The 24,879-nt window shown below is 44.6% G+C and overlaps 1 protein-coding gene across 1 annotated transcript in view; it reads right to left on the bottom strand.

Moving 5' to 3' along the window:
- The window catches only part of LOC128928247 (uncharacterized), a 75,139-nt gene that overhangs the window by 2,269 nt on the left and 47,991 nt on the right, over positions 1-24,879 (bottom strand). The window contains exon 5 of the mRNA XM_078333133.1: positions 669-2,412. The gene's annotated coding sequence lies outside the window, so the exon portion shown is untranslated. The remainder of the gene's footprint in view (positions 1-668; positions 2,413-24,879) is intronic.

Genomic DNA, 24,879 nt, shown 5'->3' with positions numbered 1-24,879 from the left:
CCTTCCTTCCTTCCTTTCTTCCTTCCTTCCTTCCTTCCTTCCTTCCTTCCTTCCATCTGTGTGGACTTTGGAGTCCTATTTTGTTTAATAAGTTTACTATTAGCATTTGTTTTTAATGTTTAAATTATCCCAGATTTAGCCAGCAAGAACCCCTTCAAGGTGGTTCCCATGTCCTTTTGATATGTCCCCAACACTCTTTCAGCATCTTCACTTTCCAGCACAAAAGATACTCTAGGATCATCTTGTACGTCCCCTGTCCCAGACGGGAATCAATTGTTTCTCTAAGGAGTACTAGTTTCTTTTAGTGGTGGATGGTACCGAGAGACCACGATTGGAACATGCTCTTTGTGCTGTGGTGTCATTGCTACTAGGACTGTGCAGTAGACAGAGCTAGGAAATGTATGTATGTACATATGAACACACATACACACATTTTTACTATTTGTAAACTTGTGTATAGAAACCACAAGTTCATACTGATTCTTCCATTTGGAATCCAACTCTTTAGGGTTCTTTCTAGCCTCTCCTCTTTTCATGTTTGTTAGTATCATTTTCCAAAGGGGGAATTCTGATTCTCATTATTCTTAATACATGTACTTATTTGTTCAATCGATTTACTCATTAGCCACTGTAGCCCATTTCCCATCCATGCAGGCCGGCTCCTCTACCTGCTTCCTGCACCCCGCTGCATCCTCGATGCCAGATGGAACTGTCCAACATGCCTTTTCATGGCTCCCCTCTCTTCTTCCCCGCCCATAGTACGGTGTGGCAGGGCTGCTGCTGGTTGTTTTGTGCTGAGAAAGGGAAGGACAATGGGAAAGGAAGGGAAAAAGGGAAGGGTTGATTATGCCTTTAAACTTGCTTGGTAGTTGAGCTTGCAAAGGCTTGTAAACTTGATTGTTATTGTAACACCCTTTGGTATATGTCACCTACATATAGGTGAGGAAGCAAAAACAAATCTCAAAGATTAAATAACTTACCCTAAATTACACAAACGGTAGGTGACTGAACCCAAACTAGAACCAGGAACTCTGATTTCTTTTTTTAAAAAAATAGTTTCACCTTTTATTTTAGATTCAGAGGATCCATGTGCAGGTTGTTACATGGGTATATTGTGTGATGCTGAGGGTTGGGGTACAATACCAAGTAGTGAGCATAGTGCCTAATAGCTAGTTTTTTAACCCTTGCTTCCCTCCTCTCTTCCTCCTCTAGTAGTCCTCAGTGTTCATTAAGGAACTCTGATTTCTAACTCAGAATTCATCCCACCGTGTAACAGAAGAGTCGGTGACACACAGCATGCTTCCTCTCAAGCCCTAGAGCATGTGGCATACGTCTATCTCTGTCACCTCTTCCACAATACGGATTGTCTACTTCATTTATTTTGCTTTTTGCCAATATGATATGGCAGAGGTGATGAGATGTCACTCTCACGATTAGTTTTGTTATACAGGACTCTGTGTTAGGAGGCTGGAGAGAGAGATTCTCCTGCTGCCTTTGGGGGAAGGAAGCCACGTTGATGTGAGGTTCTGTGAGGGGCCGCATGGCAGGGAATTGCAGGCAGCCTCTAAGAAGTGTGAGCAGGCCCTGAGTAACGGCCAGCAAGAAAATGGGGACATCAGTTTCATCTGCAAGGACCTGAAATCTGCCAAATGAGCTTGGAAGAGGACCCCAGGCTTTCCAGAGGAGTATAGCCCAGCTAGTACCTAGATCACAGCCTTGTGAGTTCCGGAGCAGAGAACTCATGTAATCAATGCCTGATTCCACACCCACAGAAACCGAACTAATAAATATTTTGTTTTAGGTTGCTCAGTTTGTTATACAGCAATAAAAAGTGAATATACTCACTACTTCTCACTGGATGTTAACGATAAGATACGATTATGTATTTTATGGTTTCAGTGATGAGATTATGTGGATTTATGCATACTTTGGTGTATAAACTTGTTCCAAATGAATCTGCTACATGAGAATATTAATTTATTTGACTAGCTGTATCAACATTGCTCAGGGGAAAAAATCACTAGATTTTACAGTCTGCTCACTCAACAGTGCTTATCATATGCACCCCATGTATTAGAAAGGTAGTACATACAGTAGTTCAGAGCGCAAATTGTGGAATCAGACAGCATGGGTTCAAATCCCATCTTAGCTATTTTATGCTTACGTTCTGGTTATCTAAAACCCAATAACATCAAAGAACAGCTAGTTTATTTCCTTAAAATCCTATGGATCAGAATTGGGTAGGGTTCACCTTGGCATTTATTCTGTCCTAGGAGGTGTCAGGTGGGGTCATTCAGGCACCTCAGTGCTCCTGCACGTGGCATCTCTCTCCGTATGTGGTAAGCCTGGGTTTCCTCGAAGCATGGTGGTCAGAATTCTAACACAGCAGGTGGATTCTCCCAGGGAATGCACCTAGAGGTCAAAAGTAAAAGCTACAGATATCTTAGAGCATGGCCTTAAAGATTGCATAGCACCTTTGCATCTCATTCTATTGATCAAAGGCAGTCACAAGATTTGAGGGAGGTTAGGGGATGGGGGCAGATAGGCCCTACCTTTCCATAGGGTGAGTGGCAAATAATTTGTCGCCATCTTTCACTACAGTTTGGTTAAGCAAAACTTTTTCTTTACTATTTTAAAGAAATAAAGTTGTAATGATTAAATGACTTAATATATGCAGTGTGCCTATTATAGTACCCAGACATAGTGACTGGTTTGTAAGTGCTTGTTATCACTAGATTTAAACAAACATGTTATTTCCCGTTCTGGAATGTCAGCTCCTGGAGAGCAGATGCTGTACCTCCCACATCTTCATCCCTCACAACCTTTGCTTGGCCTGGCACTTTGTATATGTTAGCTTAAACCGTACAGAACTGGCCGATGTTTGACCATTTGGGGCTTACAAAATGGTTACTTCATATGGTTCAACCTAATAGTAATAGTATGTGATCAATAAATGTTTATTGAATGAATGACAAGGACTTTGTATTTGTTTAGGCAATTGAGTCAGCCAGTTCCATCCTGGGGAACATGTGCAGATCATGCAGAATAGTTCCATAGGTACACACATGGCAATGTGGTTTGCTGCCTCCATCCCCCCATCACCTATACCTGGCATTTCTCCCCATGTTTTCCCTCTCCAACCTCCCCACCCCGCACTGTCCCTCCCCTAGTCCCCCCAACAGACCCCAGTATGTGATGCTCCCCTCCCTGTGTCCATATGTTCTCATTGTTCAACACCTGCTTATGAGTGAGAACATGAAGTGTTTGATTTTTTATTCTTGTGTCAGTTTGCTGAGAATGATGGTTTCCAGATTCATCCAGGTCCCTACAAAGGACACAAACTCATCATTTTTTATGGCTGCATAGTATTCCATAGTGTATATATGCCACATTTTCCTTGTCCAGTCTATCATCGATGGGCATTTGGGTTGGTTCCAGGTATTTGCTATTGTAAACAGTGCTGCAATGAACATATGTGTGCATGTGTCTTTATAATAGAACAATTTACAATCCTATGGATATATACCCAGTGATGGGATTGCTGGGTCAAATGGAATTTCTATTTCTAAGGCCTTGAGAAATCGCCACACTGTCTTCCACAATGGTTGAACTAATTTACACTCCCACCAACAGTGTAAAAGTGTTCCTATTTCTCCACATCCTCTCCAGCATCTGTTGTCTCCAGATTTTTTAATGAGCACCATTCTAACTGGCGTGAGATGGTATCTCAATGTGGTTTTGATTTGCATTTCTCTAATGACCAGTGATCATGAGCATTTCTTTATATGTTAGTTGGCCTCATATATGTCTTCTTTTGAAAAATGTCTGTTTATGTCCTTTGTCCACTTTTGAATGGGCTTGTTTTTTTCTTGTACATCTGTTTTAGTTCTTTGTAGATTCTGGATATTAGTCCTTTGTCAGATGGGTAGATTGCAAAAATTTTTTTTATTCTGTTGGTTGCCGGTTCACTCTAATGATTGTTTCTTTTGCTGTACAGAAGCTCTGGAGTTTAATTAGATCCCATTTGTCTATTTTGGCTTTTGTTGCCAATGCTTTTGGTGTTTTAGTCATGAATTCCTTGCCTATGCCTATGTCCTGAATGGTTTTGCCTAGGTTTTCTTCTAGGATTTTTATGGTGTTAGGTGTTACGTTTAAGTCTTTAACCCATCTGAAGTTAGTTTTAGTGTAAGGTGTCAGGAAGGGGTTCAGCTTTAGTTTTCTGCACATGGCTAGCCAGTTATCCCAACATCATTTATTAAACAGGGAATCCTTTCCCCATTGCTTGTTTCTGTCAGAGATCAGATGGTTGTAGATGTGTGGCATTGCCTCCAAGGCCTCTGTTCTGTTTCATTGGTCTATATCTCTGTTTTGGTACCAGTACCATGATGTTTTGATTACTGTAGCCTTGCAGTATAGTTTGAAGTCAGGTAGCGTGATGCCTCCAGCTTTGTTCTCTTTGCTTAGGATTGTCTTTATGCAGGCTCTTTTGGTTCCATATGAAGTTTAAGGTGGTTTTTTCCAGTTCTGTGAAGAGGGTCATAGGTAGCTTGATGGGGATAGAGTTGAATCCATAAATTACTTTGGGTAGTATGGCCATTTTCACTATATTGATTCTTCCTAACCATGAGCATGAAATGTTTTTCCATCTGTTTGTGTCCTCTCTTATTTCCTTCAGCAGTGCTTTATAGTTCTCCTTGAAGAGGTCCTTTACATCCTTTTATAGTTGTATTCCTAGGTATTTTATTCTCTTTGTAGAGATTGTGAATGGGAGTTCGCTCTTGATTTGGTTCTCTTTAAGTCTATTATTGGTATATAGGAATGCTTGTGATTTCTGCACATTGATTTTGTATCCTGAGATTTTGCTGGAGTTGCTTATCAGTTTCAAGAGATTTTGGGCTGAGACAATGGGGTCTCCTAAATATACAATCATGTCATCTGCAGATAGAGACAATCTGACTTCCTCCTTTCCTAATTGAATACATTTTATTTCTCTTACTTTCCTGATTGCTCTGGCTAGAACTTCCAATACTATATTGAATAGGAGTGATGAGAGAACTATCCTTGTCTAGTGCCAGATTTCAAAGGGAATGCTTCCAGTTTTTGCCCATTCAGTATGATATTAGCTGTGGGCTTGCAGTAAATAGCTTCTATTATTTTGAGATATGTTCCATTGATACCTAGTTTATTGAGAGTTTTTAGCTTAAAGGGCTGTTGAATTTTGTCGAAGGCCTTCTCTGCATCTATTGAGGTAATCGTGTGGTTTTTGTCTTTGACTCTGTTTATATGGTGAATTACGTTTATAGACTTGTGTATGTTGAACCAGCCTTGTATCCCCAGGATGAAGCCTACCTGATTGTGATGGATGAACTTTTTGATGTGCTGTTGCAATCTGTTTTCCAGTATTTTATTGAAGATTTTTGCAGCTATGTTCATCATGGATATTGGCCTGAAGTTTTCTTTTTTTGTTGAGTCTCTCCTGGGTTTTGGTATAAGGATAATGTTGGTCTCATAAAATGATTTGGGAAGGATTCCCTCTTTTTGGATTGTTTGGAATAGTTTCAGAAGGAGTGGTACCAGCTCCTCTTCATATGTCTGGTAGAATCAGGCTGTGAACCCATCTGGACCTGGGCTTTTTTCTGGTTAGTAGGCTATTAATTCCTGCCTCCACTTCAGCCCTTGTTATTGGTCTATTCAGGGTTTTGACTTATTCCTGGTTTAGACTTGGGAGGGTGCAAGTGTCCAGGAATTATCCATTTCTTCCAGGTTTACTGGATTGTGTGCATAGAGTTGTCTGTAGTAATCTCTGATGGTAGTTTGTATTTCTGTGGAATCAGTGATGATATCCCCTTTATTGGTTTTTATTGCATCTATTGGATTCTTCTCTCTTTTATTTTTTTTATTAATGTGGCTAGCAGCCTGTCTATTTTGTCGATCTTTTCAAAACACCAGTTCCTGGATTTATTGATTTTTTGAAGGGTTTTTTGTGTCTCTGTCTCCTTCAGTTCTGCTCTGATCTTAGTTATTTCTTGTCTTCTGCTAGCTTTTGAGCTTTTTTTTTTATCTTGCTCCTCTAGCTCTTTCAATTTTGATGATAGGGTGTTAATTTTAGATCTTTCCTTGCTTCTCATGTGGGCATTTATTGCTATAAATTTTCCTCTAGACACTGCCTTAAATGTGTCCCAGAGATTCTGGTATGTTGTGTATTCGTTCTCGTTGGTTTCAAAGAACATCTTTATTTCTGCCTTCATTTCATTGTTTACCCAGTCAACATTCAAGAGCCAGTTGCTCAGTTTCCATGAAGTTGTGTGGTTCTGAGTTAGTTTCTTAATCCTGAGTTCTAATTTGATTGCACTGTGGTCTGAGAGACTGTTTGTTATGATTTCTTTTCTTTCGCATTTGCTGAAGAGTGATTTACTCCCAATTAGGTGGTCAATTTTAGAGCAGGTGAGATGTGGTACTGAGAAAAATGTATATTCTGTGGATTTGGGGTGGAGAGTTCAGTATATGTCTATTAGGATTGCTTGATTCAGATCTGAGTTCAAGTCCTGGATATCCTTGTTAATTTTCTGTCTCATTGATCTGTCTAATATTGACAGTGGAGTGTTAAAGTCTCCCAATATTAGTGTGTGGGAGTCTAAGTCTCTTTGTAAGTCATTGAGAACTTGCTTTATGTATCTGGGTGCTCCTGTATTGGGTGAGTATATATTTAGGATAGTTAGCCCTTCTTGTTAAAAAAATTGATCCTTTTACCATTATGTAATGGCCTTCTTTGTCTCTTTTGATCTTTATTGCTTTAAAGTCCACTTTATCAGAGACTAGGAGTGCAACTCTGCTTTTTTTGCTCTCCATTTGTTTGGTAAATCTTCCTCCATCCCTTTATTTTGAGGCTATGTGTGTCCTTGCACATGAGATGGGTTTCCTGAATACAGCACACCAATTGGCTTTGACTTTTTATGCAATTTGCAAGTCTGTGTCTTTTGATTGGGGCATTTATCCATTTACATTTAAGGTTAATATTGTTATGTGTGAATTTGATCCACCATTGTGATGCTAGCTGGTTGTTTTGCCTGTTAGTTGGTGCAGTTTCTTCATTGTACTGATGGTCTTTACCATTTGGTATGTTTTTGGAGTTGTTGGTACTGATTGTTCCTTTCTATGTTTAGTGCTTCTTTCAGGAGCTCTTGTAAGGCAGGCCTGGTGGTGATGAAATCTCTCAGCAATTGCTTGTTTGTAAAGGATTTTATTTCTCCTTGACTTATGAAGCTTAGTTTGGCTGGATATGAAATTCTAGGTTGAAAGTTCTTTTCTTTAAGGATGTTGAATATTGGCCCCCACTCTCTTCTGGCTTGCAGGGTTTCTGCTGAGAGATCTGCTGTGAGTCTGATGGGCTTCCCTTTGTGGGTAACCTGGCCTTTCTCTCTGGCTGCCCTTAGCATTTTTTCCTTTATTTCAACCCTGGTGAATCTGATAATTATGTGCCTTGAGGTTGCTCTTCTTGAGGAATATCTTTGTGGTGTTCTCTGTATTTCCTGGACTTGAATGTTGGACTACCTTGCTCTGAATCTTTCTCTTGAAAGCCAGCCTTATACAGCCAACTGCCTTATTGAAATTTCCTCTTGGGTGTGTCTAATAGGCATCTCAAGCTCAATGTGTCCAAAATAAACTCTTACTTCCAGTATCCATGCCTCATCCCTTTCTAACCCAATCTCTCCTATCTCAATAAATGGCCTCACTATTAAGGTTAAAAAAATTGTATTCCTTGAGTTTCCTCTTTTTCTCACAGCCAGTTCACAAGCAAGCCTTGTTGGGCTTCTTTCAAGGGGTATCTCCAATCTGCCACTGTCACCTGCACCCTGTTCCAAATTGTCTCTCACCTCATTTTCCTACTGCTCCCCTGATTCCATTCTTGCCCTCCACCTCCTAATGTCTAGTCCATACTCAGAACCCCAAGGGATTATTTAAAAATGAAAATCTAGTCATGGCCCTCCTCTCTCATGACCTGGCTCTGACCACCTCTCTGGCCTCATCTCGTATACTCTCCCTCCCAAGCACTCCTCTCTTAACACACCAGCTTCTGCTAGTCTCTAGCCTGCCGAGTCCATTCCCTCCACAGTCTCTGCTGTTTGTCCCCCAGATATTGTTATAGCTGATTCCTTGCCTGATGCAAGTCTCACCCCAAAGCTTCCCCAGCTAAAAAGGAAGAGGAAAGAGACTGGTGACTTGTTCATCGCCTATGGGGCAGTTGCCAGCACAGGGACTGGCACACAATAAGCACTCAATACATAGCTAATGAATGAATTAGTAAATTGCAAATGTGACAGAGACATGGGAAGTGGAGGTAAAGGAAAAAGGAGAAATGAGGGAAGCATTTCAAAAGACATCAATATATAATTTCCAAAAGTGATAATTTTTTAACAAAGAAAACAAAGAACCAGTATGTCTTGTGGCAGTACAGAGTGGGGTGTTGTTAGTGGCTGAAATGGCAGTCGAGACAGTCCCTAAAGGGCCAGGCCGGTTTTCTGTAGCCAGGAAAAGGCGGGTAAGAGATTAGCAGGTGTGAGAGCCTCCCAGAGCTTTTCTGCATGGCTGGAGCATGGTGTGCCCAGTGTTAACTGGGACAGGAAGGCGTCCTGGGGCACCAGCTAGGAAGAGGCAGGCTTTGCTCTTTGGTCAGTGAGACCCTCTGAAGAATTATTAAAAAAGGAAACGAGCATTCATTGAGGGCCTCGTAAGCAGCAGGCACCAAGCTAGGCAATCTCACATTTGATAGTCATCTCCTTGTATTATTTTGAGAAAGAAAATGACCCAGAATCACTTAAAATAGTGTTTGAGGGAAGCAGTGTGCAGGACTGATTGGGAGGAAGAGGCTTGTGGAAGGGAGGTAAGAAGTGATGTGGGTCCTCCTGGGGTGGCAAAGGAAAGCAGATTGAAAGGACACAGGAAAGGAAAAGGAGGCTTTTCACAGACATGATCGTTTACATTATCACATTGTATATGCATCTGTGTATGTATATACATGCACACACACATCAACACATTTATGCCAATTATCTCTTTGATGTCTGTGGATATGTAAGTGAGTAATTTATGGTTAAGTTTAGAATATTCAAACAATATAGAAAGCTCTAAAATTAAAAATAAATTTTTTTCTCCTTTCTACTATTCCTCTACCCACAGGTAGTCATGGTTAACCCTTCCTATGACTCTGAGAAGGAATGCTGATGTTGCTAGGAGGTAATGTTTAATTGTTGTCCTCTCTAAATCTCATGTTGAAATGTAATCCCCAGCATCGGAGGTGAGGCCTGGCGGGAGGTGTTCGGGCCATGAGGGTGAATGCTGCCTGTCTTGGTGCTGTCCCCACTACAGTGAGCTCTCGTGAAATCTGGTTGTTTGAACTGTGTGTCGTCACCACCACCTCGCTCTCTTGCTCCCGCTGTCACCATGTGACACACCTGCCCCCACTTTGCTTTCTACAATGAGTAAAAGCTCCCTGAGACCTCCCCAGAAGCTGAGCAGAAGCCTGGCGCCATGCTTCCTGTACGGCCTGCAGAACTGAGAGCCAATTAAACCTCTCTTCATTGTAAATTGCCCAGCCTCAAGTACTTATTTATAGCAATGCAAGAACATCCTCTCACATTAGGACTTGATGACAGAAAGGCGGGTAGCGTAAGGAGGAGTGAAGTTTCCATCTTGGGTGACTTAGAGAAGGTGATGCCAATATGTGAGAGTCAGAGAAGCAACGGACTCTGTGTTGCTCGTCCTTCTTTCCCTCTACCTGTGTAAAACCATCCTGACCAGGAAAAGGCCAACAACCTAATCTTGCCCCATCTCCACACTCTGCGTATCCTGAATCAGGATGGCTCAGAATCTAGAGATGGGACAAAGACCTTGAAGGGCACATGCTGCCCTGGAGGCCAAACCAACTGTCCTGCTTTCTGGATTCCCTGTCAGGTGGTAGCAAGACAGCTGCTGGTGAACAGAAGGACAGCAAGAAGGTGAACATCTATGCCTTATTTCATGAGGCATTTCTGCCTAAAGAGCATCTCTTATCATTTCCGCCTCCCCAGAAGCTGAGCAGAAGCCTGGCGCCATGCTTCCCGTACGGCCTGCAGAACTGAGAGCCAATTAAACCTCTCTTCGTTATAAATTACCCAGCCTCAAGTACTTATTTATAGCAATGCAAGAACATCCTCTCACCCAGCTCATCAGCCATTGCCTCACAAATTATATTTATATATACACACATGCACACATGTATACACACATGTTTTGTGTATAAATAGTGTTAGTCAGGGTTCTCCAGAGAAAAAGAACCAATATGGTGTGTGTGGGGTGTGTATGTGTATATAAAGGTTTACTGTATAAACGTTTGGCTCACGTGATTGTGGAGACTGAGACATCCTAAGATCTGCAGTTGGCAAACTGGAGACCCAGGAGAGCTGATGTAGAGTTCCAGGTTAAATCCAAAGGCCTAAGAACCAGGAAAGCTGATGGTGTAGGATCCGGTATGAAAGCCAACAGGCTTCAGATCAAGAAGAGCTAACATTTCTGCTTGCGTCTAAAGGCAGGAAAAGACCCGTGTCCCAACTCATGCTGTCAGGCAGGAGAAATTCCCTCTTACTCCGGAAAGGGTCGGCCTTTTTGTTCTATTTAGGCCTTCGAGGGATTAGATGAGGGCCACTCACATTAGGGAGGGTGACCTGCTTTACTCGGTCTACCAAGCCAAATGTTCATCTCATTCAAAAACTCCCTCATTGACACATCCATAATAATGTTTGACCAAATGTCTGGGCACCTCAAGGACCTGTCAAGTTGACATAAAATTAAATACACACACACACATACAAATTATGTGTGTGTATATATAAGTTGACACATAAAATTATACATAGTCATTGAATATATATATTCAAGTTGACACATAAAATTATATATACACATATATATTCTCTAATATATATTCATATACATGTGTCATTTTTTTTCACTTGGAGTCTGGCCCATAGAGAGGAAGAGGAAGAAACCAAACATTTGATTCTTATCAATTCAGCCTGAAACTTTAGTTCTATCTTAGGAAAGTACTCCCTTATAAATGCTGGTAGAATAGATTATATTCAGCTTGATTTCAAACTTATAGCTTAAAGTTTTGTTTCACTGAGGAGTTTATTCTTATCAGGAATCTTAGCACTTTGAAAGGTATTTGCTTAGTTAAATGTTGTCTTTAAATCTCTGACAGCTGTAAGAGAGGCTCGGAGAACTGGAGTCCTTGGGGAGGAGACCAGTGCTGTACAATGTTCTCTTTGTACAGCATTAGCAATTGCTCCACCTTGGTGTCATGATTCCTTCTGCCCACAGGCAATTCCTTCTGCCCAGAGGGAATTACTTTGGCTCAGGGGTGTCGGCAGCATGATTCATTTGACATATATTTATGGAGCACCTGCTATGTGCCAAACATTTTTCTAGATACAGATGGCATAGGAATAAACAAAACAAGGTCTCTTGCCTTCATGAAGCTTGTATTCTAACCAGAATAGAAGTGGGGTGATAAACAATAGCCACATAAACTAATAAACATGTATGTTTCAAGTAGCAGTAGACATTTTATAGAAAAGTGAAGGATTGTATAGGGAATAGAAAGCAATGGCAGGGTGAGGGGAAACTGGTTTTCATAGCATAATCAGACAGATCTCTCTCTCTCTCTCTCTCTCTCTCTCTCTCTCTCTCTCTCTCTCTCTCTCTCTCTCAGAAAAAGAGAACTGAAGGAAATGGCCAAGAAATCTATGAACTTATCCAGAATAAGAGATTGTCTGGCAAAAGGAACAGCAGATGCAAAGGCCCTGAGGCAGGGAATGCAGGGCATGTGCAAGGATCGTCAAGGAAGTCCATGTGGCTACAGTGAAGAAGCGAGATCAGAGAAGTGATGGAGGATCAGATGTGTAAAACCTTGTTAGCCATGGTTACAAACTAGGATTTTACTCTGGGTAAAATGGCAAGGCACTGGAGAGTTCTGAGCATAGCCTAGTCATGATCTGATTTGTGTTTTAAAAGGATTGCTATGTTGAGGGTAGATTAAAAGTAAAAGCAGGAAGACCAGGTCGGTAGGAGGCTATTGCAATGATCCAGGTAGTTAGGATGGAGGTTTGGAGTGGGAGTAGCAGTGGAAAGGGTGAGAAGTCAGTGGAGTTCTGGTGAACCAGTTCCCTGGAAAATAAATTTAAAATAAAAGCCCTGATTTGTAACGCCTGCCAATTTCTGTGGTGTAAATAGCCCCACCACAGCTGACTTTGGGTACTTACAGTTTTACAGCTAGATTGCAAGTTTCATGACTATTAAACAGTCAGTGCTCAGCACACCACTGTAGCAAGGGTTGGGTGAGGACATATTTGGATGGCAGAGAGCACAGAATTGTTCATGGATTCCATGTGGATTGTGAAAGAAAGGAAGGAGTCCAGGTTGACTCCAGGATTTTTGGTTTAAGCAAATGGAAGGATCAAGCTCTCTTGATGGAGAGGGAGAAGAATACAGAACAATCAGGTTTGAGTAGGAGCAACGGGAGTTCTGTTTTGGACATGCTGTGTATGAAACGCCAGTTACACATCCAAGTGGAGTTGTCTGGCAGATGCAGTTGAGGGGAGAAGTCTGGGTAGTTTATGAAGGGAAGTATATTACCCCTTCCCAAATCCAGCAGACGGGATTCCTTTCCGCAGAGTCTATCTGTGCAGGAAAACTTTAGGGAGTTTTGGCTTCCAGCTAGGGCTAGGGTTTCTACAGTGAACCACCCAGGAGAAGACAGCAAATGCAGTAAACGCCTCAGTGCAGTGAGGGCCCAGCCCTTTAGATGATATATAAATAAGACCCAGGCTCTGCTGTTATGAAGTTTTTGTGCATGTGAGGAGATAAATGAGAAGAATACAGATCATCTGTAAAAAGGTCTAGGTTCTGCTGAAACTACTCAAATCCACACTTTGGGCCTGGGTCTTATTTACACAGCCTCTAGCCCTTGCTGGGCAGTCACGGAACTGAGGGATTTACTGTATTTGCTGTCTTTCTCAGGATTGTAGAAACCACATCTCCAGCTGCCAAAACTCTAAACACTTCCCCTGTGCAGATAGACACTGTGGAAAGAAATGCACTCTCCATTCTTTGTGCTATTAGAGGGCAGGGAGGGAGGGACGCTGATGTAGTCAGCTGGACTCACTAAGCCACAAAGGAGGCATCTGCCCAGGGGAAATGAGGAGACAGAGGACATCTCAGGCTGTCTGGTTTATAGGAGCAAAAACCACCAGGGCTGCTGGGGAATATGCATGCTCAGGGATTATGATAATGATCATAATAACAACATGTATTAAGCATTTAAAATGTCCCAGGCATGTGAATGTCTAAATACTTTACACGTTTTAAGCCATTTAACCGTCATAATATCCCTAAAAGGTGGATATTGTTATTCTGCTTTACAGATGAGAAAACCGAGATACTATGGTGCCACAGTGAGTAAGTAATGGGGAGAGAATTCTAACCCAGGCAGCTGGTATCCATAGTCCTCACTCATGGCAGGGAGATAAAACGGAAACCAGAGGCGGGCCTGGCTGGAGGCTGCCCAGGGCCCCCAGAGAGTTCCCTCAAGGAGTTCCATCTTCCTGATTCTTCCAAGACAAATGAGGACACACACGGGCCGTATGCTCCAGTGAGAAGACTGCCCACATCCATGATACTGACTCCATTCTATGACTTTGATCCTCTGAATAGTCATTTTTTAATAACCACCATTTTTTTAAAAAAGAAGAAATGAATTGCTCAGTTTTATTCTCCATTTTTGGATAACATACAGAAGGCACTTAGAGCTTAATATTAACACTGTACATCAATGTCGGCCTGCTCTAAGTGGCGCATGTCACATCTCAGCCGTCTGCAAGCTCTAATGTTAGATGAGTGGGGTTTCTCCTGACAGCAGAAGCTGAAAAATTCAGTGAGAAACGTTTTACTCTTCGACTCAACACTGCTGCAGGAGAATGAGTCTCAAGGCCGTCCATCTGTAGAAATATCAGAGACCTGTCCCCACCCCTGTCACCCTATGTGGCCACAAACACTAGTCCTGCAACTTGGCAAAGGCCTGTGAAGTGTCTCTGCTAATCTCCTAGACATGCCAATGCCCCCCAGAATTCCCAGCTTTAAAAGACAGAGGAGCGGTTCCAGGGACCTTAAGGCCGACTGACACCTCAAGCCAAGCAGCCGTATTGCCCTGACCAGGCACATCACTGGCTGTTGTTACTCTGTCTTCCCCCTTGCTCCCCTCCTTTCCTGCCCTTGTCCCTCTCTGTCCTCCCCATGCCTGATCTCAGGCCCACCTCCCGTATGTCTAGCTCTTTCCTTGTGGCAACTCACTTCCCACTCTCCCCTCACTTTTTTTTTCGGTCTTAGGCACTGCTCTTCCTGGCCCGGAATTGTTTCTAATCACTTCTGTTATTAATCTTTCCTTGAGTTGTAATTTACATCCAGTAAAGTATACAGATCTCAGTGGACAGCTCCATGCATTCTGATATGTACACACCCACATAACCACCACCGATGAAAACATAGCACACCTCCAGCACTCCAGAAGGGTCTCTTGGGCCTCTTTTCACTCTGAATGGGTCATCACTGTCCTGAACTTGACCTGTGTTTGAATTTTATCTAGATGGTATTATGCAGGAGCTCATTATTAGCTCCCCAGCCATAGCACTGCTAAAAGGAGGCAACTTTCAGGAGAGAGGCCCGATAGGGGTCTGACTCACCCTGCCTGGTCGGCTTCCCTGGAGGCCCTCAGTACAGAGAGATTTTGTGTCTGGGGTTGCCCTGGATCACACTGTCCTGGCTCTGGCAGTGTCTCTGGAAGGATGAGCAGCATTGCTGAGTCTCCAGATGCCCATCCCTTGTTCTCATGGGCTGGGTCCTGCTCCAAGGGAGCTTCTGTTACATTCTTGGCAAAGCTCCCACAGATCCCTGCTCACTGGATGCCTCAGCTTCCCTTCTATGTGACCATACCTGCTAGGTATGAAAAACAATCCAAAAGATCTGTTTATTATTTAAAATCAGGAATTTAAGACCTATAAAGTGGCTCAGCCGGGGCTAGAATTCGGGCCTATGGGCTCTGTCCTGCATTCTTTCTACCACAACATTCTGCCTCTGTGGCCTCGTCACTTTGTTTCTTAGGCAGTTCGGCTTAAGCCCCATCCCCTCCCTGGACCTTTGCTGATCTCCAGGGCATATTTCCCATCGGAGCCAGCACAGCCAGCTGTTGCAGTTCCCACCCTGAAGTCAGCAAATATCCCTAAACAAACACTTCCTTCCCTTTCCCGACCTGAAACCAGGAATTCCTGTCCCTGGTATCATGCTCTTTACCCCATAGTGGGAGAGCAGGCTCAGATGCAAGCATCCCTAGACAAGGAAACACAGGAACTTTAAACTATTTGCAAATGATGGCCTTTGGTTTGTTTTCTCCCCAGTAAAAAAGTATAAGGCTTACTAGTTGTGGACACCAAATCTCTACTTGGTGTAGGTTTGAACCTGTGGGGAAGGAAGAGCCAGACCCTGGAGAATGGGAGAGTAAAGGTAACATCGGGAAAGAGGAAGACCCACAGCAGCATCCACTGAGACCCCCTCCAAACTCTACGATTCTGCCCCATGGGCCCTCTTCATCCACCTCCTACAGATCCTGATGGGCGGTGCTATTGTCCTGGAGACCTGGAGACACTGCGGCAGCCAGGCAGCTGGGGGCTGCAGGAGACAGCGCAGAGCCGCCCTGCCCTCGTCACTCTTTCTTCTCCTCTGTCTTCTGGGATCTCCTCTGCCCAGGGCTGAAGATGATCTCAGCCACCCAGGAGCTTCTATCTAAGAGGGAGTGCGATCCCTCACGCAAGACTGAGTAACTTCAGGCCATGTAGACGTGAGAGTTTTACATGCGGGTGCACACAGCACCGATCAGCAGCCCAAAGCACTCAGGTGAATTAGCCTACATGTGCCCAAGCACGTGCAGGAGCCACGGGATAGGAAACGCCTGAAGGGGAGATTTCATCTTACCCTCATTGGTATTCAAGTCAGGGGCCAGGTTGGCAAGTTGGAGGCTAATCCAGCACCTCCTTTCACAGACAGAGCCACCAGGGGAACTCCGTCGTCAGTCCCGGTGTGGCAGCGTGGGATGAGATCAGGTGTGACCCCACTCCCCTGGTGTCTGCAGTGGTCTGTCTATCCCCATCCCAACCTCCCTTCACTGTCTGGCTCTTCCTGCCCAGTGGAATCCTGTGGGGGGCTCTGTCGAGTCCATCATGAACTTGAACACTTCATGCAGACACCTGCTGAGTCACCTGTCCCCACTAGCTCTTGAGACAAACTCAGTGGGAACTCAGGGTGAAATATTCCAAGTGCCTTTTGTTACACCAGACACTATGGCAAAAAAGAGCAGTGGAACTGAGACTCAACTCTCCATTTCTGATTCTAGTCCAAGGATGGGGCAGTGGGGGTCTTAGAGAGCCATCAGGAGTGGGTGAGGGGCACTTTGAATCCAGGGTTTTGGAGGCCCTTCAAATGCCCTCCGGTGAGGCAGAATGAGTTTAGTTCCTCAAGGCCGAGAACCCAGCTAGGTGCATTGTTTTCTCAGTGGCTCCCTTTGGCCTCTCTGTGTTGGATATTCTATCTGGTTTTGACAGGCTTGTGGGCACATCTATGTAGCTGGACAGGGTTGTGAGGAGAGAGGTTTGAGGGACAGTGACGGCAGCCTAGAGGGATAAAGTCGCTGCTATAGGGAGAGGAAATTTGGAGAATGAGTACAGAGATGGTAAAAGCGCTGTCTGTGAAGCTTTGACACTTGATGTAGAAGTCGATCTCTGTCTCCCCGTTCAGCCTTCAGGGGAAAAAGTCAGTGTTAGTTGGTGTTTGGGATTTGTGTATGTGTGGCTGTGTGTGATTGTAATGCAACTCTTACTGAGAGTGGCTGCACTGGGGGTTACCCAGGAGCTTCCATGGGATACGAATATGGGGCTGTGGGTAAGCAAGGTGGCCCCAGCAGGTCCAGGGACATGAAAGTTGCCATGTGAGTCTGACAGCACAGCCTGACTTCTGCCGCAGTTCTGCCCCATTCTCAGCCTCCTCTCTCATCCTATTCAGGCTACTGAGGAGTCACCTGCCTATGATCTCGCCCCTTGGGACATCATCTGACACACTCCTCTGGAGGTTCCAAGGTGAGGTGAGGCCTGGAGAGTAACCAGAAAGATGTTCAGAGGCACTTTCCAGTACAGATTTAAAGAGAGAGGCCAGGCGTGCCACAGAGATGAGAAAGGAGGAAGGTGGCTGGGAGCTTCTGCAACAGGCTTTTCTGATTTCTCATCAGCTTTAAAGGGGGTAGGAAGAAAAGAGGATTTTCTCCTCCCTCCTTTGCTCAATAAGCACTGGAACTACTCAGAGCTTGGGTATAATCTTATTGCCTCCATATGACAGGGGGAGAGAGAGGGGGGAAAGAATTGCCTGGAGCTGGGGCCCTAACTTTCCCCTCGGAGCTGAGGGCCATGGGCTTATCCCTCCCTGCTGATCTCCCTCTAAGCCATAGAAAACATGTTGCAGAGCTCTGAGTTAGAGAAAGAAGCAGGAGTCAGACCCAAGGCCAGGTCTGAGGGGCAGTGAATTGGAGGGAAGCCAGATCCGGTTGGTCTTCTGCACCTTGGCCAGAGGCCAGAGATGAGGCTAGTGGAGACAGGGACTTGAAAGGAAGCCCTGGAGCCAAGAGATTCTAACCATTACCAAAAAAGGAAACCAGGGTTTTAATTATCCCCCCAAATTGGGAGTTTCTTCATACTTTTACATCTATTCTTAGCTCCAGATTAAAAAAAAAAAAAGTTTTTGACAAAATGCAGAAGTAAGCAAAAGTTCTATAGAAACTGGGAGGAACTCCAACACTGGGTGAAGGGAGCTGCTTTGCTCAAGGTCATGCTCTTCTGATAGTGGCCCCATCCAATGACTGAAGGAGACAGGGTGTAAAAGCCCAGTCATTTCAAGCCAACATAGGACGTTTTATCTGCAGTTTCCTGTGGGGTCCACCAAGGCTGCCATCAGTACTGCACCGAAGACTGACTTCTCCCACTGCCTATTCCCGCGTTCCTCCTTCCCTTCCCCTAATGTTGACTCCAAGATCCTCTTCAACACACAACCTACCAGCTAAACTCCAACTCAGAACTGGCTTCCTGGAGAGAGACTAACTGGCTACATAACATACTCTGAATTTGTAATAAGTGCAAGGAAGGAAACTAAAGAAGGCTCTGTGACAGAAACTGCAGAGGGAACAGAACAGGGATGGAGGTCTTCTCTAAGTAGAATAGCTGTGACATTTGGGTTGATTCCAGAGAAGGACTTGGTCCTGTGAAGAACTAGAGCAAAAGTTTTCCAGGCAGAGAAGACAGTGAAGAGACTCCAGGATATTAAAGGGCTTGCCATACTCATGGTGTTCCTCTCTGAGCGAATGGAGACGGAGGTGCATCAGAGAAGGCTCTCCAGCGGGGAGGATCTTTGAGTAGAGGCTTGGCAACACATTGGTTGTTTCCAGGCATAAAAGTGGGAGTTGGGGAGAGGAAATTCTAGCCCAAGAGCACAGTATAGACAAAGACGTGGAGGTGAAAAAGGAATCCACTGTAGCTGGAAGGTGAAGTTCATCTGTGGGAATGCAAAGAAATGGAGGTGGAAAAATAAGCTGGCTAGATTTCATGGCTACTAACTCTGTGTGTGTATGTGCTTGTGTGTGCACACATGTTAAATGTTCTGAGAAGAAAATAAAGAGCAGTGTTGAGAGGAGATTGCAAAGAAGACCATTTGGAGGAGGCAGCAGGAGCCAATGACGACTAGATGAGGACAATGGCATGGGGCATAAAAAGGAAACCGACTTGAAAAATATTTTACAGGACTCAAACACCAGGTGGCTGACTGGCACAGAGGGGAGGTGTAGAAAATGAGCATGGGTTTTTCTGGCTTGGGTAACGTAGGTTTGGGTTTTTCCGGCTGGGTTGCCTGATGATGCCAAGGTAGGAGACATAGCAAGGGGGGCCGATTTGCATGGCCGAGGGAAGGAAGAGATGAGTTTTTGTCATGGGCACTCATCTATGTGGTGCTGGTTAGAGGGAGACTCTGCACAGAGGGAGGGCCAGAGATGAAGACCTGATGTGTGTTTGTGCATTAGGGATCCTCGAGGCCATGAAGGGAGGTGCAGCACGAGCTGAAAAGGAAGACAGTTACACGAACCTAGGGCAAGAGCAAGAGGCACTAGCAAAGAAACACTGATGAAGGGCTGTCGGGAGTCAGGTGAGGGAAGCCGGGGGAGAAAAGCAGAAGCGGGGCATGAAGAGTCACACTCAACAGCTACAGAGAGGCAGGCAGGGTAGAACCAGGAAACAAGCCAAGTTGGGGCAGCAAATAAAAGTTTTGGTGACCTTGACTTGAGTAGCTACAAGACAGTAAGCTTAGGAAAGAGGAGGCCAGATGGCAAATGACTGAGGGTTCAGTGAAAGGTAGAAAACTGAACTGATAAGCTACATAACTCTCTCACTAACATTCATCGAGCAGTTCTTATGTGTTCGGCTCTTTTTACCCACATAAATTGAGCCACCGAACCCACCCAACGAGTCTGCAAAATGGGTGGGATTTTCATCATCACCATTTTTCTAGCTGAGGAAATAAGCTTACAGAGGTTAGGAAACTTGTCACCAATTTCATTGTAGAGCTAAGCCCGGAATCCTATTTGCTGACCATCAATCTGTGCTCTTTCCACCATCCCATGCTGTCCTCCCTTTTAAAACAAAAGGAGAGGAAGGAGATGAGTTGGTGGTTCGGGAGGGAAGCAGGGTCAAAGGATGGCCTTTTGATGTTTAGAACTGAAATGTTTAACATGTTCATAGACTTGGAAGGAAACCAGAGGAGTGGTGATAAGAGAGAAGGGAACTATTACCAATGGATTCAGAGGTACGAAGGCAATGGAGTCAAGTGTGGAAGAGAGCCAGGGCCCATCCTTCTCTGATAGGTGGACAGGGAGAATGAGCGAGTTAGTGAGCGGATAAATATTCTTTGAGGTCAAAGAATTGAAGCTGGGGTCCACGTGAGTTTGATGGTCTCAGCCTCATTGGTGAGGTGGAGGTGAGGTCACTTGCTGGGACCGAGGAAGCAAATGTGACTTTTTGGAACAGAAAACTTAAGCTGTCCAGAGTAGCTTAGGTACAAGCATGGGTTTGTTGGGAAGCACACAAGCTCCGTCTCTCCTTCTCTTTGTGCATGTGCCTCCCTCTGGCTTTCTCTGCTTCTCTGCAGTTGTTGAGCTCCAGGATCCAACATGAACTAATCGGACCCTCTGAGTCCTTACATTTCCTAAATTTTGGGAGATGGAATATCACCGGTTCCTAGCTTGAGACATGCAACGCCTCTGGTATGGTCAGATACGGTCAGGTTTGGGGCTCTCCTAAATCCAAGAAGAATGCCGGGCTCAAGGCAGTGGAGGATGTAAGTGGCAATAAAGGCCACGAGCAAGAGCAGAAGGAGTGTGGAAAAGCATGTCAAGGTCTAAAGCTGCCGCAGTGCTCAGTGTGAGAGTACTACCAAGCAGCTCAGAGGCAGCTGCAGTTGGAAAACTTTAATTCGTAAGGGAGCCTGTCAGTCTGGATGTGAGGTTTTCTCCTAGCAACTTCAAAAAATTGTTAGCCGAAGTGGAAAAATCTTGACTTTTTCACTGTCCCATGATTAGAGGAGATTAGGGAAGTGACGAGCAGAAAGATGAGGGCAAGGGAATTGGTGTTGGTGACAGGGTAGCTGGAAGGGTCATGGAAGAGTCAATCTATCTGGGCTGGATAAGAAATGCTGAGAGATGGGTGGCTGGAGAAACAGGGAGTAGTCTGCCTGTCGTCAAAGTGAGGGTGAAGAACAATTCTGGGGAAGACAGGGCAAAGAAAAGAGGTCAACTGAGTTTTGCTTTTCCTCAGGGCCACTAAGGAATTTTCAGCCAGTCTTCACTCTCCAGAGTGACTCTTCACTCTAGATGTGAGACCGATTTGTTGGGCTTTCCTTCCCTCCTTTAGAAGAAACATAATTCACATACAACTTGGACCCAATAAAGGCTTCCTCCAGGCCCTGATAACAGTGTAGCACAAGGAGAGAGAAACAAGATTGTTATCATTTTGTAACACCCTCAGAAGCCTGGCGATAATCCATCACCCGGAGATATGCCATCTCCTCTGCCTTCATTGCTCAAGAGGAGTTTTGCACATTTTCACGTTTAAATTCCCTACTGCCTTGGAGAAGACAATCTCCAGGGCCCTGGCTTTCTCCACCTGGCTGACAGTGACTTTCCAATTCTGTCCCTCAGAGCGTGTGAGGCTAGTGAATAGAAAGTACCCCTTGTTGAGGGAAAGCCTTTTAAAGCACAGTGAAGGGGGGCCTGGATTGGGCTCCTCTGTCATTCCTCGCTCTCCTTTGAGAAGCTGACCTTACCTTCAGGAGAAGTAGATCTTGGAAATTGACTGGACAGGCAGGAATGACTAGTGCTAGAACCCCATTCTCCAGAGATTTTGGAGCTAGAAAAGGGTCTAGATTCTCCCCTAGTAGATTCTAAGTGCCCTGAGGGCAAGGTCTCTGTCTGACACATTCACCTCTACATGTTTATCAGCCAGCGGGCACCTTTCCAGAGCGGTGGTTAATGAGATTATTGAACAGATGAATGAAGCATGGCACCTTGAGTTATGAGGCAGTTCAGGCAGATCTGTCTGGAAGCAGGTGAATCTACTGCACGACCTGTAATCTCCCCACTTGATCTCTAACTCAAACTATGAAAATGGTGGGAGCTCCTTTGTGGAGACCTGGTCCCCTCCTTCTGCCCTAGCGGAATGGAAGCCTGGCATCACTTAAATCAGGTAATGGCCCTGAGGAGGAAGCCCTATCAAGGCAGGATGGGGCCTCTTCCTCCTGACTTTTACCGTGGGGAATTATTCCATAATTTAGGGGAAAAATGATGAATGCAGAGACAGGGAAGCCCCCATACTTTATCCCTATTGCCACTGAATTAACAACGTAACACATTATGTTTTATTATAACATCATAATAATTACAGTCATTACTGAATTAATGTATATGGAAAAGGCAGAAATCCCATCACTGTACTAATTCTTAAAGCCCTTCAAAGGGATTTATTGACGAATAAGTGAATTCCAACCACTTGGCATGGAACAGAAGTCTTTCCCCAACACAGGACTCGATTAGCTATTATAAAACACAAATAGCTCACTTCACATGAGACCATACTGCTTCTTCTTTTCTCTTCCTCCAGGAAGTCTGCCCTGATTTAAAGGGTTTATTCTCCTAGTGTGTATCAAATGTCACTCCAAGTATTGAGATAAATCTTTTTCATTTGCACAGGGCTTTATAATTTTCCAAGCATAATTACAAATATGACCTTTCTGTTTGAAAGATCAAACAGAAAACTATTTTGAAAACAGAGATATATAGGCATCAGGGCCAACAAGAGACTTTGCCCTTGGGGTGTGTGTGTGTGTGTGTGTGTGTGTTTTGGGGGAGGGTGACAAATGCAATGTAAATGGCCCAACCCTTTTAAAGAAATGACAGGCCCTTGGCAATGAGCACATGTAGTCAACGGAAGCCTGCCTGTGGGTACCTGCTGGTTAGGGCTCTAGAAATGAGAGGTACAGGAGGGGCAGAGGCCGAGGCAGGGGAAGTCTCATGTTTAGCTCAAAGGAAAGAGGACTGGGGAGAATTGAGGGATGAGCCAAGGGAGAGGGATGAGGATGGCAGGCAGAGCTGCGATCGAGGGGGGATAAATCAGTAGCAGGATTAGTTTGTTCCAAGGTATACCTTCCAGGTGGGGAGACTAGTCCAGCTGCCGACGGGTCAGCCTCAGTGGTGTTGGGCTTCTTGAAGTTTGGGAGACTGGCTAATTGGTTTACTCAACCAGTACTCACCTCATTGTCATCAAATGCACATAGTGTGGGCAACACTGCCCTTGGAGAACTCATAGGCAAGTTGGGACATTGGACAATAAACAACTAAATGTACCATTACAAGTTTTGAAATGGTCTGTACAAGAAGAAAAAAGGGACAGCGTGAGAATAAAGGGAGGAGTGATGGAAGGAAAGAGAAAAAGGGAGTCTGGGTGGATTAAGGATGTAGGGGTAAATGACTGGCATTTTTTTAACAGTCTCCTCACTTGATCTCTAGCTCAATCGATGAAAATGGTAGGAGCTTCTTTGCTGAGGTCTGCACCCCTCCTCCCACCCTGGCAGAATGGAAGCCTGGCACCAATTAAACCAGGTAATGGCACTGAGGAAGAAGCCCTGTCACTTTATGGTGAGTGCCTGTTAGTGCTGGATATGTCCATATATCTCATTCTGTCCTTGGGAACTGGACAGAGGTGTGATTTCCCTCTTCTTCTGGATGAAGAAACCAAGATTCAGTGAGGTTAGGTGGGTTATGCAAAGTCATTAAATCAACACGCAGTTTTGAATGCCCCCTTCATTAGTGACCACGCTGGGAATGGAGCCCATTCTGGTGAGTGGACGCAGGTGAAGACATTCAAAAGGATGACGGAGGACATTTCTCTGCTGAGTGGAGTTCAGGCCACATGCCATTGATGTTCCATCAGCCCTGAGATTGTGCATATCCTCCTATGTGTGTGCCTGAGCCAGCAGCACAGCTCCCAGAGGCAGGATCCAAACGGGGAGAGAACTTAAAGGGAAATGACACCCATCACTTTTCCAAAGCCTTCTGGATTTAAAAAAAATGCCTGAATTTTCTTGGTATAATTTCAAGCCTACTAAGTCCCTTTCTGTTTTATTATTCTGCCACTCAAAGACAGAGAAAGAGGAGAACCCCTTACCTCACCCCATGTAGGCATATATTATTCTGCAGAAAGGGAGCATGTGTGCTTCTTCACAGTCCCAGCACCAAGTGTCTTCCCTACAAACCAGACCTGTCCCCATTGCTACCATGTCCACTGTGGCTTCTGGGATTTATGGTTCTGCTTGAAAGCACCTTCCTATCTCAGTCTTTTCATCACCGGGTTCTAAGAAATTAGCAGGCAACTGCTGCAAGGATTCTAGACCTATCCCAGGACTAGGCATAGGTAAAGCTGAAAGCTGATGCCCGTGTTGCAAGGCCAGAGTGTCATTCATGCATCAGGAGGTGCTCAAATGTGATGACCTCCAGGCTTCTTACAGTTCTAGAAGTCTGTGAATCATTCCCCTGAAGCACTGGGAAATAACCGGAGTGCCTTGCCCCTGGACGGAGACCTAGGTCTCATTCTGCCTGACTGCAACCCCTTAATCAAATGGCACCAACCTTGATGAAAGAGCTGGTCATGTAATGGCAGTAGATGTTCCTAAAAGCTCTTGCCACCTGGGAGCTAGTGATGTTGTTTGATAGGGCCTTTGTTTATGTGTGGACTTGACTGGGCTACGGGGTGTCCAGATATTTGGTAAAACATTGTTCTGTTGTGTCTGTAAGGGTGTTCCTGGATGAGATTAACCTTTGAATAGGTAGATTACCCTCCTCAGTGTGGGTGGGCCTCACCTGATCCGTTGGAGGTCTGCATAAAATAAAAAGGAGGAGTAAAAGAGAATTCCCTTTTTCGAGTGTTTTAGAACTGGGACATTGTTCGTCCTTGGCACTCAGACTGGAACTTATGCCATCCACTCTCCTGGTACTCCAGGCTTTGGACTTGGACCAGAACTGGGTGTCCAGCCTGCAGATGGCAGGTCATGGGATTTCTCAGCCTCCATAATCATCTGAGCCAATTCCTGATAATAAATCTCTTTATATTTATTAAACAGAACACTGTTGGTTCTGTTTCTCCGGGGGCCCTGACTAATGCA

Source organism: Callithrix jacchus, chromosome 7 (assembly GCF_049354715.1).
Source record: "Callithrix jacchus isolate 240 chromosome 7, calJac240_pri, whole genome shotgun sequence".
Classification (NCBI taxonomy): Eukaryota; Metazoa; Chordata; class Mammalia; order Primates; family Cebidae; genus Callithrix; species Callithrix jacchus.
This window is presented reverse-complemented; position numbering and strand designations above follow the sequence as displayed.